This window comes from Buceros rhinoceros, unplaced genomic scaffold (genome assembly GCF_000710305.1).
Source record: "Buceros rhinoceros silvestris isolate BGI_N320 unplaced genomic scaffold, ASM71030v1 scaffold8807, whole genome shotgun sequence".
NCBI classification, from domain to species: Eukaryota; Metazoa; Chordata; class Aves; order Bucerotiformes; family Bucerotidae; genus Buceros; species Buceros rhinoceros.
Genome location: NW_010420391.1, coordinates 68,975 through 78,232, shown reverse-complemented (window position 1 = coordinate 78,232; position 9,258 = coordinate 68,975).

Below are 9,258 nucleotides of genomic sequence, written 5' to 3'. Positions count from 1 at the left end.
TAGGGAGAGTGGTCAGTGTTTGCTGTGTTCCTGGCTCCACTTTACTCTGCTCTTAAATTCTTACTGTGCTCAAACCGGGACAAAGGGCAAGAAATGACTGACATGAAACTCGCTCTGCTGGTTTGGCATCTTCTGAGGATTTCTTTAAGCTGGGAGAATCCCGTTGTTCTCAGACAGGTTTGAAAGCTTCCTGGAAATGTTCAACTCGGACATATTTGCCTCACACAGCAAATCTTGTGATGTACTGTGGCTGCTTGATGTCTGTCTGAACTAGCTACAAAAGGAAGGTTCATACTTGTAACAGTAAAGCAGGCGGTAGCTCAAAACCCCGAAGGTTCATCAGAATGCATATTTCTCTCTGTCTGCGGACTGCAAAAACTGTAGTTTTATGGCTACAACCCACAGGGTCCTTGTTACTACTTCTGATACTATGTAATAACTACAGTTACCGTCAGCGTAAAGTCGACATACCTGCTGGAAAAGCACAAAGCCCTCTACTGTTCTTGGTCCTCCCTGGTAGAAATAATTTTTCAGTATTTTGTGGTTTGTACCATATATTATAATATTGTTAAGAATATAGCAAAGTAATTAACGGTATAGCTTTATTGCTGTCAGTAGAGCTTCTGAATATATTACTGTAATATTTTATATAAAAATGCAAACAGAAACAAAATGAAGTCAAGGCTTTTTAATTTATCAGAAGAAAGTGCCAGTATAGTATTGAAATAAAGTACCTTGACATCACGTAAAAGAAATGAGGTCGCTTAGACTGCAATTTTCTCCTATACATTTTATGCAAAATAGAATTTTTCAATAAAATATATTAAAATATGTACTAGAATTGTAATTCTTGTATGTAAAGCACTATTGTGAAAAACATCTGAGCTAACTGATCAATCTTAGGTACAATGGCTGAGATTACTCCCTTCGCTGTTTAGAATATCGGGTCCCTGTTCAGAAGAGTTCTAATGATTACCAGCACAATACCATTACACGTTTCAGGAACAATTCCAAACAAACCAGACAGGGTTTCTACCCTGTTGTGAATCTCTCTCAGTTCTCACTTATACCTTTGCTATGCTTCAAAGGGATTTTAGCATATGGCTATTAATACGATTTCTGAGTTTCACAGTCAAATCCACAAGGCTTAAACAGTAAATTTAAGTTATTGTGATGTAGTTTGCCAAGAAGCTGCCTTGCTACCATATTTAACAAAACCCGAAACAAATGAAAAAGAAAAGCAAAGCAGTGAGAGGCTGGAGACGGTCACAGTTGTTTCACAGAAGTCTGATCAATTTTTCGAGTGTAGAGTCCCAATTGTTTCCAAACATTTCTATAGATTTATTCTTTGAGCAGCTCTTTAATTTTCACAGAAGCAATTGATGCATGGCAAAGCACTGGAGTCTCTGGCACATGCCCTTGGGTTCTTTTGAAGGTAGCTAGCTGTGCAATCGTGTATGTTTTCTTCAGAAAGTACCTGGAACCTGGGATCAACTAAATCTGTTACAAATCCATTGTTATGTGAAGAGACAGTATGTGAAGAAGCAATCAGAGGAGGGTCATGCAAGCCCTTCTCAGCTGGCAGTCTGTTAGGATAAACCTAAAAAGTAGCGTGAATACCAGGGAGCTGTTTCCCAGATGGTAGTTTAGAAGCATGGCTGTCCCTCAAGGAGAAGGATTAAAGCTTTCTGAACAGCATTTCCTCACTGATGGGGTACGTTACCACAGAACAGGCAAATTCCCATGGTTTTTCCAGGGTGAGTTGTCATCATGCATCATCAAGAGACTCGATTTCAGCAGACATAGAGAGGAGTAATCTTTGGAGGAGGCTACTGATGAAGAATTGGTTTACAGAGCTGCCTACCTACATGTTACAGAGCCGTTCTTTAGTAAGCCTCTCGTCTTTTAGATTAACTGTCACCAGATCTAGCAATCAGCTTTGCATGGTTTAAGATCAGACCTGTTGGTAAGTGGACAGGCTACGCAATATTTTTTAATGTTTTTAGCTATTACTTTGTCATCTAAGTAATAAACTTATTTTAAAGATTCTGTTTGGTGCATTTTTTTGTTTATACTTTCTGATGGTCAGAAATGTGATGTCCCCTCATTAGGACAGTGGCATAGCTGGTGCCCTAGTTCAGGAGGTTTCTCTGTTTTTAAACTTTTGTTGGTGGCCGTTAAACAACCGGTATCTTTTGTGAGAGAGCACAATTTTATTTTAGTTCTAAACACTGTCATTTAAAACTGTGGTTTGTTATGTTCCAAAATATTTTCTCAGGTTTCTCGTGTCTGAAAATGTCAAAAGAAATGAAACTGAAGAAACGTTAGTACATACCCATTGTTTGTAGCGTTGTTTCCGATAAGCAGATGCACAACCTGGTGAATGTGAAAGAGCTGGAGATAGCACTGGACTCCCCGAGTTGCAGTGATTCATCTTATGAGCTCGTTTCAATAAATGCACCAGATTTTGTTTCTCAACTGTGTTATTTGTAATACCTATGTAATTGTTATTTTTTAATAATTTTCACTGTTAAACAGTTGTGTAGTGCCATTACTAATGATGATCTGAGATTATATTTGCATTTCAAAAGTAATAACTGTAAAATTAGTACTGTTTTCTTGCACAGCATCTCAAAACATTTTGTAATATGATATTATTCCAGTGCATAACTGGGAAGTTTTTCTGTATTTCTCCTAATCAAAATTATTCAGATCAGAGCATTAGTCTCCAATATGACCTACCCACTGGTTTTAAAAGAAAGAAGGGGCAAAATGAGATGGAGTGGCCATTACATTGAAAACCTGCTAAGAAATACGTGTTTCTTTTATTTATATTAAGTGATACGTGAGGATGTGTTGAAGCTAATTGACTTCCTTTGAGAAACAGGTTCAGACGATAAAAGGAAGGTGTAAATTATTAGAAATACAAAGATTTTAGGTAGATCTAACAGTCAGGAATAGCTCATTTCATCTGAAGTGTTAAAAGCACGTAACAGCTTTTAGTCTGAGTGATTCATCTCTTGAGGTTTCTGCTTGGACCATGTATTCTTTCCAAATGACCTTGCTAATAATAATGCATCATTAGATCCTCACCTCAGCACAGAGATGTAGGTTAAAAAGTTTAGAACTACTTTCATGCAACCTCTTAATGAAGGAAATATGCACAGATACCCTGAAGGCTACAGAATTCAGCTTCAGTCTGTATAATCATGAGGAGATCACTGTCAAGTCAGAAACAGAGCGTTTATCAGCTGGAGTTATACTCTTCTCCACAAATTGTTGATTACTCTTTTCTAATAAGGGCTGGCTTGGGATAATAGCCAAGAAAAAATACTGGTTTCTTTGCTGAAAGTTTAAATAAAAGCAGTAAATGTTTTAAATCAAATCCATTTAGAGTGGTCCTTTTTGATGCCTTACTTTTCACTACAAAGGACGTTTGTGGGAGAATGCGATCTTGCCGTGATCTCAGTGTGTGTATGAACATCTGTCTGAAGCTGCGGAAGGCTGAAATCAGCCTCCTGAGAGCCCCTGGCTGATAGCAGTGGGGGCAGAGTTGCCATAGTGAAGGGCTGTTTAAAATCATGGGAGATTCACCTGAGATCATAGTGCTTGTTCCTGCCTGCTTTCCTACAACGAAAGTACAGAGATAGTCTAAGGTAATTACTGTATGGAAATGAAAGCCATTTTTCAATCACTTTATTTGTGTATTTTTCCAATAGCTTTCTCTAAAAGTGAGAAAATCTGTCCTAAAGAAGGTTTTTTACAAGGTGCTTTAAATGAATATAGTGCTTAATAAAATAAAATAGCAGGGTGTTCAATTTTGTTGGTCTTTCTACGCAGGAGTGTTACCACTGCTTACATTTGTCTGCTTTGATTTTTGTTAATATATACAATCCATATTTTTCACTTTTATTCAGTATAGTGCTGCTTTCACGAGTCCTATCAATAGTTTGCCAATTGTACGTTTATCTTGTACCGTACGTTTTTTACAGATAGTTTCATTGATCAGACTCTTCAATTGCTGTTTTGTTTTGTTTTTTATAGGTTGTCTCTGAATCAGCTAATGCTCTCCTCTGGCTGTGAAAATGGAAAATAGGTGTGGGTACCTTTGAACGTAATTCTACATTTCATAGCACTTTATGACAAGAATGTGATAAGTTACTTTTTACATGCTGTTATCTAGGTGCAAAGGGAATCTCAGCCATGCATATACGTGTTAGATGTTATGAAGAAGAGAACTCAGTTGATGTAGTAGGTGTCAGGTGTTCAGCAGCAGCTTTTGCTCTACAGAGCTGCTCCTCTTGAGCCTTACTGAGGATGTGCAGACCAAAGGTCCTGTGCTTGCAAAATCCCTTCCTTCTTGCCCTGTTTTCACGGGGATAGAATCCTAGACCAGCCATGGTCTGTAGGCTGTTAGCACTTGTGGAGTCAGCTGGGAGCGTAAGTGGGGAGCGGCAAAAGCCAGGGTAGCTGACCTGAGTGGGCCACAGGTGTATCCCAGACCATAAACATCAGTCCGTATAAAGGGAGAAGTTTGCTGAGGAGGGGAGCTCTTCCTGTTCCTCCTTCTCCCGTTTCTCTCCATCCCTGGAGGGGCTCACTTACCATTCTGCTCCTGAGAAGTTGCATACCCTTTTATTATGTACTTCACTGGGTCGAGCGTAACTTTGTGTGCTTTATATTGGCGTCGATATTAATATTAGTTTTGCTTTCCTGAAATCTGTTTTTGTTTCGGCCCAAGGGTCTCCTTTTGTTTTCCCACCCCCCTTCTCAGCTGCAGAGGGGTCATGGGGTGATAGAGCCACTGCTGTAGTTTAGCCCTCGGTATGGGCTAAATGTAGACACTTCTAAAGCAGTAAATTATGAACGATATGGGCCTTAGCAGAGCTGTGAGGGCGTGTGACCCGGGCAGCTTGTCATTGCCAGCTCACTCGGTTTCAAATATGAGGTGCCTGACAGTTTGGTCTGTGAACAGTGTCCTGGTGAGTTTAGGACATCAGCTCGCCTTGTGATACCAGATAAGGTAATTTTCTTCAGCAGTCCTAGAACTAGCATTCTTTATAATATATATATACTATATATCTTTATAGTAACTTCATCCTACTGTTATTCTATATCATCTTCATGTGTGAAGACCCTGCAAGGTGACAGTCCTTTTGTGCACCCTCAGAAATATTCTCAGCTCTTGTGCTGAAATAAATCTTTTCCGCCACATTATGAGCTTTGAGAATTCCAGTCCTTCTGCACACCTTACAGTGGCCAGAGTAAGGGACAGGAATTTAACAGAAGATGTGACGTGAACAAGATGACGGTTGGATGGGAGAACTATATAGGGATGTTAGAGATTGCACAGAATTTTAGTAGGTGAGCAAATGGGCTTTAAGATAGATTTGCAGCTGTGAGATCTGAGAAAAGCAATGTGGCCTGTTAAATATACTGTATTAAACTTACTTTCTGTTATTCGCTTCCTCTTGTATGTGTGTGTGCTTGGGTACATACTGAATTTGGGTGCAGGTGACATGGCATCAGAAATCCCACCCCGATCATTCACACTGCGTATCTTAGAATCACACAGTCGTTGAGATTGGAAAGCACCTCTTGAGATCATCTAGTTCAGTCTATATTTTAAAACAAACCAAGTCACTTCATTTTATAAATGTGAAGATTGCAGACTTTTCCAAAGAACAAAGTCTTTAGCAGATGGAATTTAGAGACGCTTTTACAGGATTTGTGTTCTTCTGTGGCCCTTTGTTGAATCCTGTTGAACAAGGATTGTGATTTACAGACTGAAAATTAGCAAGCAGCCATTTTTCAGGTAATATTTAGGTCAGTGTCAAAAGCTTTCTTTTTGCTAGGAGCAGTCTATGTAACAAAAAATTAATTTGCATGGTTCCAAAATCAGAAAGGTTTGAAGAGAAAAAAGAAGATTTCTGTCCTAACTAGTTGTATTTTTTAATCTAGTGTTAAAAAGTCAAAGCTGAAGATTTTCCTTCCATAAATTCAAATTAAAATATCAGAACAAAGGCTATTCCTCCATAATCATTACTTTTGAAGACACAGTAATATATATTGGCTGAAAAAAATACCGAGAGCACAAATAATTATTTCAGCAGATTACTACATTGCTAAAAATCCAAAAGGTTCAAACTGAAGTGTTTGAAAGCTGTCCTGTAGGCTAATTGTGTTTCTTCAAGCCCCAAGGCAACTCGTGATGTCTCCATGGCAACTGTTCTTGACTTTTTTATTTAGAAAAGTGTTTATGCTTCATATTTCACGTATTATCGGGTATAAGGAAAACCTAATACTGATGAAGTTTAATAGTCAGCAGCTTTTCCTTTTGCAGAATTTCCCTTAGTGCAGATATCACAGCTGTGATTTCTGATCTTAGCTGGGTTTTTATAATCAAGTGATCACTATATTTTATTTTTGCACTGCATAGTACTTATTTGATAAGAAAGAAATGATGTCATTTTCTTACATTACTGTCTGGCAATTCAGTGGATTTTAATTGCCCTTCCTTTGCGTGCAATTGCCATGTTATTGACATCAATACCAAATCTGAGCATGACTAACCAGATTGGGTTTGATTTTTCAATCCACGTCATACGATTGTTACCCGATTATTTCACAACACTATAATTCTGAGCCTGAATAAAATGAATCAATGGGAATTGAGAAGGGAACCCAAGTTACTGAGAGCAAATAGGAACCTGTGAAAGGTCTCTGTGATGTCCGGGCTGGCATGGTCAGGAGATGAACACCTAGGGTATATTTGCCTTCCAAACAAACCTGCTAAATGACTGTGGACAACTCATTGCACCTCAGTAAGTCAGTTCCTGCATCTGCAGCAGGTACTAACGACTTAGTTTTGCAAAACACTGCAACACCTGCACTTTTGGAAAGAGACGAATCACAGCTCAAAGGTTGATGCTCTTACTGAGTACTAACCAGTTTGCTTTCTGGAGCTCTTTTGCCATTGTCAGTTCTTGCCCATTAGTGTCTGTCTAATGTTGCCAAGACTCTGTGGCCGTATCAGTCACTGAGCAGCTTTTATCGTTGTGGGCATTCTAGAGAGCTGCTTAGCAATTTGGAGTTCTGGTTTCCTGCTCAGTTTTGTCAGCACAGTATTTTTGCTAGGGCTACCTAGCTGTATTTCTTCATATTTGACAAAGATGTGCTTGAAGAGATTTTGGCCAGCTGTTACTGCCTGGTCTTTTACCGCATGGCTAAAATTTGTACCAACACAGCTCATATCATGTGAGCTTAAAGTGACTGGGAAGGGTTATATCTTCTGTGTGTGGCCTTCTGGAGGGGACTGTGAACTGAACGAAGAAGGATAACTGAGAGTGACTCCTCCTCTTATTGTGGTTCTGGAGCTCAGAGCAGGACTCAATTGAATTCGATAATCAATAACCTATTTCTGGAGGTTTATGGTACTACTTAATGAGCTATAGTTTTTTCAGGTTTTTTCTGTTTGATTTTTGAAATTCTTGTTTTAATATTTACCAAGATTTTTTTCCTTCAAAGACTTGACTTTAAAGTTTGCGCAAGTAGAAGTCCACTTCATGACGTGCTTAAATGTAAGCACTTATTTGGATGCTTTATCCAAATTGAAGTCTGTCCTCTCAGTGTCCCATTCTGCCTTCTTCACCTCACCCTGAGAAATACGAGACCAGGATGGTGATGACTAATCCTGCTGCTACTGTTACGGTTGTCTTTAGATGCATTAGTGAGGAATATTTTTAAAAAGATTTCCTATTGTTTGAATCAATCTTCAATAAATCAGGGAACAGCAAAACTGCTGTGTGACCTTGACCAAAAATAACACACTTCAGGCAACTAATTCAGAGGAAGCAGTTCCCATGCAGCTTAGAGAGTGTGAATTGTTGGCTCAACATAATCATCCAGTAATGATCACATCTCTAAAGAATTTGTAATTTGTTTTTGTAGAAAATGTACAAACAACACCCTTTCCCCAACTGTGTAGTAATAATAATTCATTTATTAGTAGCAGCTTGCTACTAGCAAACGGCCAGTCTATATTCTAGCTTGTACTAATATGAAATTTCTCCTGTGCTAATGGTAGAGAAATAGAGTGGGAAGCAGAATTAGACAGGCATTGTGTCCGCCTGAATGCCACTTGATTACAATACTTCCATTGGAACAGCTAAACGACTTGCTTGTGGTTTTTAATTGCACATATAGCACAGTTATAAATGTGTACACTCCGTGAAATCGAACATGAACTAGTTGTTAAACAGTTGGCAGGAGAGGAGAGTATTGGCTGGAAACATGTTTATTGTAGTCTTTTTTGGTTTGTTTTTCTAGTAGCTGTAATAAGCAGCACCGTGCTATGGAGCGGAAGCGTTCCATTCATAACGCAGTGCCTTTTCTAAAACCTCGTAGCAATAGCCGGGGTTACTTGAGGTTTAGATTTCGTATCACCAAAGAGATGAGCTCTAATGTTCTAGGAATATTACAAATATATAATAAACAATACCTCCTGCTTGACACTCTCAGACGATCTGTTTAATCTAATAGATAAGTTTACATGCCTTATCTATTACAAATTGCATTTCTTATTTGACATCTCCATCTCTAAAGTCTTTCTTTTGATCAAGAGCATTCAGAGCGAAGGCTTCAGCTTTTGTTTTTATAAAAAAAAAAAAAAGCATGCTCTACTTTAGGAGCTTTTGGCCCTCCAAAAGAAGCTCTCAGAATTAATAGGAAAATCCATTGGGGTTGCCCCTTATTATACAGCATATTTCCAAAATGAAAGAAATAATGGAACTGTATAAAACAGAAATTAAATTTTAAAGCATTCAAGAATGGATAATCCTCTCCTAATAGCAATTTTAACTTCTTTGACGCAAGTCCGGTCTCAAACACAAACGTTGACTTCAGTAAGCATTTTGAGCATGGCTCTTACGTTGTGTTGAGCCCTCTAGGCTTAATTTGAAATGAATAGAAGTTGAATAGTCAGTGGAAATTCCTCTTTCTTAAGTTATATCACGTAGGATTTTTCAAATTAAGAATTTAGATACTAATTAAAGCATAAATACGCAAGCAGCAATGATCACTGACTAATAATCTAAATATAAAATGATGGGATTTGGGTTAGAGATACTGAATAAATGAAAATGATCCAAAATAAGAATAGAACCTTCTTCTTCCAAAGAAGAGAGTTATGTGGAATAGAAACAAATAAACAGCTAATTAGCACTTGTTTGGTAAGATTCATGATCTTTGTATAACTTC